Source organism: Rhinoderma darwinii, chromosome 2 (assembly GCF_050947455.1).
Source record: "Rhinoderma darwinii isolate aRhiDar2 chromosome 2, aRhiDar2.hap1, whole genome shotgun sequence".
Taxonomy (NCBI): domain Eukaryota; kingdom Metazoa; phylum Chordata; class Amphibia; order Anura; family Rhinodermatidae; genus Rhinoderma; species Rhinoderma darwinii.
The window spans coordinates 471,556,113-471,569,811 of NC_134688.1; positions in this window are offsets into that span (position 1 = coordinate 471,556,113).

Consider the following 13,699-nt stretch of genomic DNA (forward strand, 5'->3'; position numbering starts at 1 on the left):
ATACAAGAAGATATATAACTTATACCAGCTGTACATATATAATTATATACAGAAGATACCCAGGATATACCAGCATGCTCCATATCACTATATACAAGAAGATGTATAACTTATACTAGCTCTAGATATATAATTATATACAGAAGATACCCAGGTTTTACCAGCATGCTCCATATCACTATATACAAGAAGATGTATAACTTATACCAGCTGTACATATATAATTATATACAGAAGATACCCAGGTTATACCGGCATGCTCCATATCACTATATACAATAAGATGTATAAACTTATACCAGCTGTACATATATATTTATATACAGAAGATGCCCAGGTTATACCGGCATGCCCCATATCACTATATACAAGAAGATGTATAACTTATACCAGCTGTACATATATAATTATATACAGAAGATACCCAGGTTATACCAGCATGCTCCATATCACTATATACAAGAAGATGTATAACTTATACTAGCTCTAGATATATAATTATATACAGAAGATACCCAGGTTTTACCAGCATGCTCCATATCACTATATACAAGAAGATGTATAACTTATACCAGCTGTACATATATAATTATATACAGAAGATACCCAGGTTATACCAGCATGCTCCATATCACTACATACAAGAAGATGTATAACTTATACGATCTGTACATATATATTTATATACAGAAGATACCCAGGTTATACCAGCATGCTCCATATCACTATATACAAGAAGATGTATAACTTATACCAGCTGTACTTATATCATTATATACAGAAGATCCCCAGGTTATACCAGCATGCTCCATATCACTACATACAAGAAGATGTATAACTTATACGATCTGTACATATATAATTATATACAGAAGATACCCAGGTTATACCAGCACGCTCCATATCACTATATACAAGAAGATGTATAACTTATACCAGCTGTACATATATAATTATATACAGAAGATACCCAGGTTATACCAGCACGCTCCATATCACTATATACAAGAAGATGTATAACTTATACTAGCTGTACATATATAATTATATACAGAATATACCCAGGTTATATCAGCATGTTCCATATCACTATATACAAGAAGATGTATAACTTATACCAGCTGTACATATATAATTATATACAGAAGATCCCCAGGTTATACCAGCATACTCCATATCACTATATACAGGAAGATGTATAACTTATACCAGCTGTACATGTATAATTATATATAGAAGATGCCCAGGTTATACCAGCATGCTCCATATCACTATATACAAGAAGATGTATAATATACCAGCTGTACATATATAATTATATACAGAAGATACCCAGGTTATACCAGCATGCTCCATATCACTATATACAAGAAGATGTATAACTTATACCAGCTGTACATATATAATTATATACATAATATACCCAGGTTATACCAGCATGCTTCATATCACTATATACAAGAAGATGTATAACTTATACCAGCTGTACATATATAATTATATACAGAAGATACCCCCTGTTATACCAGCATGATCCATATCACTGTATACAAGAAGATGTGTAACTTATACCAGCTGTACATATATAATTATATACAGAAGATACCCAGGTTATACCAGCATGCTCCATATCACTATATACAAGAAGATGTATAATATACCAGCTGTACATATATAATTATATACATAATATACCCAGGTTATACCAGCATGCTTCATATCACTATATACAAGAAGATGTATAACTTATACCAGCTGTACATATATAATTATATACAGAAGATACCCAGGTTATACCAGCATGATCCATATCACTGTATACAAGAAGATGTGTAACTTATACCAGCTGTACATATATAATTATATACAGAAGATACCCAGGTTATACCAGCATGCTCCATATCACTATATACAATAAGATGTATAACTTATACCAGCTGTACATATATAATTATATACAGAAGATACCCAGGCTATACCAGCATGCTTCATATCACTATATACAAGAAGATGTATAACTTATACCAGCTGTACATATATAGTTATATACAGAAGATACCCAGGTTATACCAGCATGCTCCATATCACTATATACAAGAAGATGTATAACTTATACCAACTGTACATATATAATGATATGCAGAAGATGCCCAGGTTATACCAGCATGCTCCATATCACTATATACAAGAAGATGTATAACTTATACCAGCTGTACATATATCATTATATACAGAAGATGCCCAGGTTATACCAGCATGCTCCATATCACTATATACAGGAAGATGTATAACTTATATCAGCTGTACATATATAATTATATACAGAAGATACCCAGGTTATACCAGCATGCTCCATATCACTATATACAAGAAGATGTATAACTTATACCGGCTGTACATATATAATTATATACAGAAGATACCCAGGTTATACCAGCATGCTCCATATCACTATATACAAGAAGATGTATAACTTATACCAGCTGTACATATATAATTATATACATACGATGCCCAGGTTATGCCAGCATGCTCCATATCACTATATACAAGAAGATGTATAACTTATACCAGCTGTACATATATAATTATATACAGAGGATACCCAGGTTATACCAGCATGCTCCTTATCACTATATACAAGAAGATGTATAACTTATACCAGCTGTACATATATAATTATATACAGAAGATACCCAGGTTATACCAGCATGCTCCATATCACTATATACAAGAAAATATATAGCTTATACTAGCTGTATATACAGTATATTATTATTGTTGGGATGTCAGTTCACTATGTGGCTGTATTCATTACCTATTCCTCTGGGCCTTATGCATTTGCTTAGGTTGCCAGGTTTTTTTTGACTGGAGCCTCCTGAGTTTTGAGTTGAATTTATACATTTATTTTCCCTATAGTCTCTACATTATACACAATATGTCAGACAGGGGAATGCGATCATTACATCCCGGCCGCTGTCAGTAACTCCACGCTCTTGCTATTTTCCTTTGTCAATTTTCACGTGTGCAGAGATCAGAGCCCTACGTAAATAATATATACAATGTATACACTATATACTGATCCTACTAGTCTTCAAATGACAGAACTGAACAGTAAATTGGGATCAGGCACTGGGTGCAGGGAAGATATTACTTTCGAGCCATGCCTGAGCCTTGTGTGAATCATCAGACCGCCAGACGTCTCGCTATGGTCTGATTTCCGCTTAAATTGAAGTATTTCTACTAAAATGTCTCTGTGAATAGACAAAAAAAAATTCTTGTGGATTACACAGGTGTTTGTGATTTTTTTATTTGGTTTTATTACTTCGTTTTTTTATTATTATTATTATTTATTTCATCTATGATTTTTATTTATTTATTTATAATACATATATATTTGTTTTTATTTATTTTTTACTATTGATCCAGGTCGATGTGTGTAGTCGGTTTGTATATATTTTTTTTAATTTTCCTAAATGGTTGGACACCTTTTAGCGATTTTGCGCACCTGGTGGCTGAACGGCCCTAACATTTAACTTGTGGGACCAATAAAATAATTTTTGCATAATTATTTTTGTGACACATTGGACTGGCATTTCTTTTATACCTTTTTTAGTAGTATTTTTTTTTTTTCCTTTTTAGTTCTATTAGGGGTAAAATGTACAAAAAGTGATGTCAAGGTTTTTTTTAGGTTGCAAATTCACAATAAAAAAAATATTAGAGGGGGGTTTTCTAATTTGTTTCGGTCGTTTTGATATATAATATGTATCTCAGGTGTACAGGAGCTGCTATGGTGACATTTTGGGCTGGTGTGACTGCCGACGACAGCACAGGCGCTACTCCCCTCACTACACAGTGACCAATCACATCCCAAAGAGCACGCCCACAACACTCTCCCATAGGATTCAATAGGTTGTTTTCTTATGCTTATGTGAATGCTGTAAAGAAGATTTCTGGACTTAGAAGGGGAAAAAAAAATTGAATGCCCATCAAGTTCTACCAGCGGAGGTTGGTGCGGGATTTTAAAAAAAAATTAAAAAAAAGGGAATCCTAGTTAACTCTTAATATACTTCGACTGAATCATCACACTGTGCAAATGTTTAGCTCAGCGAAAAAGTCGGCTACTGGGGTTGTGTGCAGACGTACACGTCAGATGTGGAGACCACTGAGACATCCTGTAGGGGCGTGAGAAACTATCTACAGGTGAGGAGACCCCGGCAGGAAGGAAGATGAAGGCTCAGCACCGGAAATATCTGTAAATCTACAGATCTGGAAGACTTGCTGTCAGGTTACGCTCACATTAAGATCTTAAGGGATTTTTTTTTTAGACTTATTTTTTCAAAAAGTTTAAAAAGAAAAATATCTGGATTTTATTAATTTGTATGGGATTTATGGTCATGTCAAGAGCAGCAAATTTTAATTAGAGAGACCCCAATAATTTCAATGGAAAAATCTCCATCCTCACCACAGTTATCGAATCGATGAAGAGGACTGCGAGGTCCTGGGTCTCCTTATAATCATTGCCGCCATCTTGGTACACTCAGGCACAGGGGTTGAGTCTTCCTGTTCACCTATTCGGCATGGGTATCAGATGCAAGTTTTCACAGATCCATCAAGATGACATCACACACTCAGGATATTTAAAGAGCACCTGCCCCATTTCTGCTTTTTTTTGGTCCCCAGCTTAGTGTTCGTTCCTATCGGACTCTCGCTACGTTGTACTCTACTGCGAACTTGACCTCCTGTTGCTTATGCTTGGCTTCATCTGAACTCTGTATGTTCCTGACGTAGTACCTATTCTTTTGCCTCACATTTTGATACTACTCCGCCATTCTACTAATGTTTAGAGACTATACCCTTGTAGCGGCGAAGAACAGCGTTATCTAAGACTCTGCACCCCAGGAAAGCCAGCGCCAACCCAATTACCAGTTTTTACAAGCCTGTCTGATGCCCATCTGCTGGCTCCTGCCTCAGCAGCGCCACCGCAGGGGAAATCAAGTATTACATAGTTCTCATTGAAACCAATGTGCTGTCTATGTAATGCACAGACATGTCAGGACCTCCAGAGAGAGAGAGAGAGAGAGAGAGAGAGACGCTCTTTATAGCTGCTCTTCACTCTTGGTTAGTAGTGGAGATCCTGAACGGATGACCCCCCCCCCCCTTCTATTAACTCAGAATTTCCAAACGGGTATATGAAAATAGGTTTTCTAAACCAGATGTGCCCTTTAAGCATGAAGCAGATATACCTACAAAATACGAGAAACCTACCGCACAACATAGAATAAATATAATTATTTGCTTTGCTCAATGTATCCTAATGTCAAGCGCTCCTCCTGTTGCCTCACAAAGAATGCACTAGGGGGCGACAATGAGCACAGGAGAAAGCTCCTCCCAGAATAAGGAGAATATGAAATCTGTGCTCCATTATAAAGGCATGATGGGAGTGACATTCAGAATATGATAATAAGTAACGTACAATACTTATTATTTTTTTTTCCATGTGACTTAAGAGTATTTCCTGTATTATTGACATTATTATTGTCAGTGACTGGAGTTGCCCTCTAAATATTAATAAACATTCATAAACAAGTTTTAGTCAGAGATGGTCAGCGAAGTTAAGGTAGCAATTGAGACCAATCTCCTAAACTTTGCCTGCATTACAATTTTCTGCAAAGTGTTAGGTTCTAGATTTCCCTGATATTTGTAATTTCATGAAACACTACAGGAAAGCGAAAAGAGCAGAAAATCCGACCGTCTTCAATCCAGGCGCGCATTGGTGGACATATATAAATGCGGGTTAGGATGTTTAGGTATGAAATGGTTGAAAATTGCCCCATTATTAAAGCAATTGTCTACTGTTGTTAAATTGTAGCACTTAGAGCTCCCAAAATATAACATTCATAATGCCTTTCAAGCGATCTCCCTCTCTCTCGGCTCTTACATCTAGTCCATTTACAGAAAGTGACCACCCCATAATTTCAGAATGTAAAGAGTGTAACACCAGATAAATGTGGATTAGGAGAGGAAGATGAAGTCAGGGATGCACTTCCTTCTCCAGACACTAGGGGCAGCAGCAGATTAGAGGGAGTGTATCAATCAGGTTTTTACACTATATATATATATATATATATATATATATATATATATATATATACACACACACACATACACACACACACACACACACACACACACACACACACACACGTATACTCCTCGTTGAAATTGAAACACCAAGAAGGACAAGCCATAAAGTTATACAAATGGAGGAAGTATCAGGTGTTGCCAAGATCTACAAATTATCAAATTTACAAGCACCTCGCTCCAATCTGTGTCATGTGGGAGGCATGAAAGGCAGATTGAAAGTTTTTTAGCCACATGAAACCTCAAAAATTGGATCCCGTGGCGCGGGATGACTGTGCGATGCCTCCTGTTTGTTGACGTTCCAGTTATCGCCACTTGCCCCAAACAGAGGGACAGAATCCTTGAACTGAGAGACCTTGGTTTATCACTGCGGCAGATCCCTACTCACCTAGGCCGAGATGTCAGCACTGGTCAACATTGCGTGTCCCGGAGGATGGGAGAACAATGAACTGGAATGACAGCAAGACGGACTGATCATCTGATTGGAAGAACGACGCGTAGGGGTCCATTCTGTACTGCAAGTGAAATTGGACATCACATCCCAAGCCTAGGGCGGCAAGCAGTGTCAACACAAACCATCAGAAGGCGTTTGCACGACATTGGGCTACGAGACAGACGTCCATCTACAGGTGTTCCATTGACCACACGCCACCGCTATCAAAGGCTATAATGGTGCACATCAAGACGGCAATGGAGGTCTATCCTCTTCAGTGATGAGTCCCGCTTTTGTCTCGGATGGAATGATAGCCAGAGATTGGTCTGGAGACCACGTGGGCAACGCCATGAAGAGGAAACGTCACACCGGTCCTACTCCTGGGGTTATGATGTGTGGTGGGATAATGTACGTTAGCCGGACCCCTCTAGTCTTCATCTCAGGTACACTAACAGCTCGGCGTTACATTGATTTGGTTGTGGAACCAGTGGTGCGGCCATTTCTCCAAAGTGTCACAGAAGCCGTTTTTCAACAAGGCAACACCAGACCGAATGTTGCTCGTGCTACTGTGAGCAGCCTGCGTGGCCTGAACGTGCTACGGACTTGTCTCCCATAGAGCACATCCGGTACGTCATTGGTCGGCAATTGCAAAAAATGGCGCTCATACTCCATACTGAATAAATGAAGATGTTTGTAATATTTTGTTTCAATTTTCTTATCATTTGCATATCATTAACATGTCTACCGATCCTGTGATCTCCACAATTCCAAAACTTTTCCTTCTTGGTGTTGCAGGGTCTCTCAGTTCAAGGATTTTGTCCCCCTCGGTCTCTTCTAACAGACTTACATCTAATGAATGAAACTAAAATGATAAATATATAAGACATTCCCTTTAAAAGGAAGTAGAAGAAAAAAAAAAAGATCAATAATTGAAGAATACACAAAGTCTCCCCCAAGCCCCCCTCTCATTACTCGTAACTTACAATTTTGCTTTTTTGTGTACTGTTCCCCTTATCTAGAATGTTTTCATGGGGATTTTTAGCTCTGATCCTTATAAAGAATTTTAGATCTCCTTAGATTAAATACAATTCTAGGTGAATGGCATAGACCATTAACCCCATCACCATCCTAGACCCCCAGAGGTACCACCCTAGAGCTTAATGGGGATCATCAATATTAAAGGGGCATTCTCATTGTAAACATTTATGCCATATCAACAGGATATGCCCTAAACACTATGGGACCCTCACCTATCAGGGGAACAGGGGTCCTCTGAGACCCTTGAGCCAATTCAGGCTGCCAGTTCTAACCATAGGAGTCACTGGAAAAAAAGCTCCCCATTAAAGTCTATGTGAGTTATGAAAAGAGTTGAGCAAGTGGCCACGTGCTTGCGGACAGGGGGTTACGGGACCCATGCTATCCCAATAAGTGAGGGTCCCAGAGGAGGGACATATCAATCATGAATTATTATTGCACATATCAAGAATTTATGGCTTATACTTTGGATAGTCCGTAAATGTTTATGATGGTTATACCCTTTTAACCCATAATCATTTTAATAAACCACCACGGATTATTGATGTCACCATTAGCCCCCTTCATCGTGTGGTCATATGACTTTGTTACGTGATTGCATGGGCATGATGTCACAAGGAGACTTACTCCAGATCCAACATTTAGGGAGCAGCTAGTGGCAGCAGAACGCAACATGTTTTGTGAGGAAATTCCCCTTTAAGTGTAGTTTTAGTCCCGCCCCCGAGTAACAGTCCAATGGCTTAAAATAGTAACAACTGTGCGGCCAAGAGTAGTTATTCTTCCAAGAGGTGTAACTTAAAGCTCCAGGGCCCCAATTCAAAATCTGTACCGGGACGGGCCGCCTACCATATATCATTAATAATACTGGTGTCCCTTTAAAAGGCGGAGGGGCCTTTGGGTCACTTTATGCACCATGGCCGGGTGTAACTGCTAACTCTGCACCCTCTATAGTTACGCCCCATGTTCCTCTCATCTCCACATGCTCTGGAACAAAAAAAAAAATCACAAATCGAGACAAGAGTGCTGCAAAATTCAGTTATTAAAAATATATTTTGAGGGAAATTTGGCCCCAACACCTTTTATATCATGAAGGTCGAGTTATAAAGAAACCCCAAACAGATGGAACTAAAATATTCTCAAAGTCCCTTGAATTTTTTTACATCTGGTAAATATTTCAGGGAAACACAATATTTCGCGAGCATAGAGCGTGAATTATGTGTGCCCGGGCCGGAATGATTCCTCTCATCTGTCAGCGACTACCACCGGGTGCTGGAGATTTGCGCACATGACAGGCCCCCGTATTCCTGTGACTGGATGTTTGATCTTGTTTAAATGAGAACCCAGGGGAACCGAGAGCCAATTCCTGATGGTGAGATACAGGCGGAAGGTAGACAAAGGCTCGGAACATTCTACAGCGAGGTGCAAAACCCGATTAATCCCTTTGTCTGAGAAATGATTCGGACGCCGATGACGTGGACAGGACAAGATATGTATGGAAAATGTCATGATCACACTCCCCGGTAATTCCTGCTTTATCACCTGTCAATCATACTTAGTCTTTCCCCGACCCAATAATTACAAATGGCTGTCAGGATGCAGCCGGGGGTCATGGAGGGGGAGGTTACATAATGGCGGGGGCACTGCACACGTGAAGAAAGAAACTCACAGCTTTTAAAATGCTAATGTTGATGAAACCTTTAGTAGTCTGAAGATGACAAGGCCAAAATATGTCACCTGTCTACAGTACAAACCACACAAACAATGCAAAATAATACAAGTGATTATAAAAAAGGAGAGAGAGAGAGAGAGAGAGAGAGAGAGAGAGAGAGAGAGAGAGAGAGAGAGAGAGAGAGAGAGAGAGAGAATGAGATAGATAGATAGATAATGAGATTGAGATAGATAGATAGATAGATAGATAGATAGATAGATAGATAGATAGATAGATAGATAGATAGATAGATAGATAGATAGATAGATAGATAGATAGATAGATAGATAGATAATGAGATAGATAGATAGATAGATAGATAATGAGATAGATAGATAGATAATGAGATAGATAGATAGATAGATAGATAGATAGATAGATAGATAGATAGATAGATAGATAGATAGATAGATAGATAGATAGATAGATAGATAGATAATGAGATAGATAATGAGATAGATAATGAGATAGATAATGAGATAGATAATGAGATAGATAGATAGATAGATAGATAGATAGATAGATAGATAGATAGATAGATAGATAGATAGATAGATAGATAGATAGATAGATAGATAGATAGATAATGAGATAGATAATGAGATAGATAATGAGATAGATAGATAGATAATGAGATAGATAGATAATGAGATAGATAGATAGATAGATAGATAGATAATGAGATAGATAGATAGATAGATAGATAGATAATGAGATAGATAGATAGATAATGAGATAGATAATGAGATAGATAATGAGATAGATAGATAGATAATGAGATAGATAGATAATGAGATAGATAGATAGATAGATAGATAATGAGATAGATAGATAGATAGATAGATAATGAGATAGATAGATAGATAATGAGATAGATAGATAATGAGATAGATAGATAGATAGATAGATAGATAGATAGATAGATAGATAGATAGATAGATAGATAGATAGATAGATAGATAGATAGATAGATAGATAGATAGATAGATAGATAGATAATGAGATAGATAGATAGATAATGAGATAGATAGATAGATAATGAGATAGATAGATAATGAGATAGATAGATAGATAGATAGATAGATAGATAGATAGATAGATAGATAGATAGATAGAAGGGGTGTAGCTATAGGTGGTGCAGAGGTAGCAGTTGCACCCAGGCCCTAGTGTCTACACCAGTATTATAAATGTCACATGATCGTTGGGAGGATCTATAAGGTTGTGTTCACATTACGTTTTACAACTACGCTTGACATAGACACGGAGAAAGCCCCCACTGGTGAATGCGTTGGATGTATCCATAGGGCCCCATACACCCAGCGCATGTCAATGTGTGTACTTTCTTATCTTAATGCGGTGTATCACACTATTCCATACATAGACATACCGCAAAAAAACGTATACTGTGCTATACTTCTTTTACCATGGGATCCTTTGGGCAATGTACATCACTTTATGCCTATACAGTAGAATATGCCAGAATCGTCATCGGAGTTATACACCGGGAGACTCTCCCAACGTATACCTCTGATGCAAGGCGCAACCGCAATGTGAACAGAACCTTACAGATTTAACATTGGGGCACAGGAGCTTCATGTTACCCCTCTACCGATGTGAATATACATAGGGAATAAGATTCACAAACAGCATTTTGATGAAAAATTCCAACAGGAAGATCCCCTATTGGGGGGGGGGGGGGATCCTCCACTCGGGTCTTCCTTTTATAAGCCACGGAGATCATTTCTGATCATGACTATTAGAGATGCTCGACCTGCAGTGATCGGCTGATGGGACAACCCATTTAAAGAAACAAATTCGACCTAGTGGTCACATGTGCTGCTGTGGGGTGACAGGAGGATAGTCAGTGACCTTATAAACCTTGCCGGGCACTTGCTACTTATTTTTACAATCACAACACTCCAGAAGGAGAGATAGAAACCTTGTACACGGCACATTTAAGAAGATGACGGCATGGAAAGTTCTGTGGTCAAAACAAAGGACGACGAATGCCGAGGACAATGCCAGTAAATACGTCCGTGCTCATCTCCTCCTAGAATACGGAACATCTTGTGTGTAATGGACATTACAGTCGCTGCTGACGTTGCGTGTCCATCATTCTGCCCTGAGTCACCGCAGAACAGAGGCAGCAGCAGAAAACTACAACCCACAGCAAATGGAAGGACTCCGTTATTATTGTAGATGATTATAGAGCATGATGGGTGTCATCATTTTAATGAGGATAAGGTTATGAATTTGGGCTGAGAAAACAAATTTTACAATTATGTATTAAATAGAAAATCACGGAATAAAACTGAAAAAGACTTGGGGATGTTGGTGGACAGTAAACTTAACTTTAGCAACCAGTGCCAGGCAGCTGCTGCAAAGCAGGTCTATCTACCTCATATCTATCTATCTATCTATCTATCTATCTATCTATCTCATATCTATCTATCTATCTATCTATCTATCTCATATCTATCTCATATCTATCTATCTATCTATCTATCTATCTATCTATCTCATATCTATCTCATATCTATCTCATATCTATCTATCTATCTATCTATCTATCTCATATCTATCTATCTCATATCTATCTATCTATCTATCTATCTATCTATCTATCTATCTATCTATCTATCTATCTATCTATCTATCTATCTATCTATCTCATATCTATCTCATATCTATCTCATATCTATCTCATATCTATCTATCTATCTATCTATCTATCTATCTATCTATCTATCTATCTATCTATCTATCTATCTATCTATCTATCTATCTATCTATCTATCTCATATCTATCTATCTATCTATTCAATTCAAAGAAGCTTTATTGGCAGGACCAAATACATATTAGCATTGCCAAAGCAAGTAAGAAGTAAGGGAATGAGGGATAGGGACTGAGGGATTGGGGGATAGGGACACATCTAGGGTCGGGGTTATACAAGTCCATGGCATATCATGTCTCTCTCAGTCTATGGCATTCAGTGGCATATTGTGCCGCTATGCCCACTGTGGTTTCCTCTTCACCCAGCAGGATGTACCGTTTATTTTCCTCTTCCATGGAGCTGAAGTCCGGAAAGAGATCAGAGAGTTTCCTGAAGTGAGTGTCCCTCACTGCTGAGTATTTGGAGCAGTGTAGCAGGAAGTGGGCCTCATCCTCCTATCTCATATCTATCTATCTATCTCATATCTATCTATCTATCTATCTATCTCATATCTATCTATCTATCTATCTATCTCATATCTATCTATCTCATATCTATCTATCTATCTATCTATCTATCTATCTCATATCTATCTATCTCATATCTATCTATCTCATATCTATCTATCTATCTATCTATCTCATATCTATCTATCTATCTCATATCTATCTATCTATCTATCTATCTATCTATCTATCTATCTATCTATCTATATCTATCTATCTATCTATCTCTATCTATCTATCTATCTATCTCATATCTATCTATCTCATATCTATCTATCTATCTATCTATCTATCTATCTATCTATCTATCTATCTATCTATCTATCTATCTATCTATCTATATCTATCTATCTATCTATCTCTATCTATCTATCTATCTATCTCATATCTATCTATCTCATATCTATCTATCTATCTCATATCTATCTATCTCATATCTATCTATCTATCTCATATCTATCTATCTATCTCATATCTATCTATCTATCTATCTCATATCTATCTATCTATCTCATATCTATCTCTCATATCTATCTATCTATCTATCTATCTATCTATCTATCTATCTATCTATCTATCTCATATCTATCTATCTCATATCTATCTATCTCATATCTATCTATCTCATATCTATCTATCTCATATCTATCTATCTCATATCTATCTATCTATCTATCTATCTATCTATCTATCTATCTATCTATCTCTCTATCTATCTCTCATATCTATCTATCTATCTATCTATCTATCTATCTATCTATCTATCTATCTATCTATCTATCTATCTATCTATCTATCTATCTATCTATCTATCTCTCTATCTATCTATCTATCTATCTATCTATCCCATAACCATTGATAACATTTATTATTTATCAGGTGTTACTATTTTTACCATGTACATTTATTTTTTCTTCTATGATTTATAGCCGGTGATGTCATTATTGTAATGCCGGATTTTGCTGCTCTCGTCTCTACATAAAAGTTTAATATCCATCCGCAGTGCGGAGAGCGGATCCTGCCCTCTCAGCCCCATCATGTGGTAAAATATTACATCTAATCCACACGGGGTAGGAGTTAAAGAAAAATAAATGGTTGTTTATTGCTTTGCTGCTAAAATAAGTGAAGTGCAGTGAATTCTGGGAGGAAAACGGCTGAG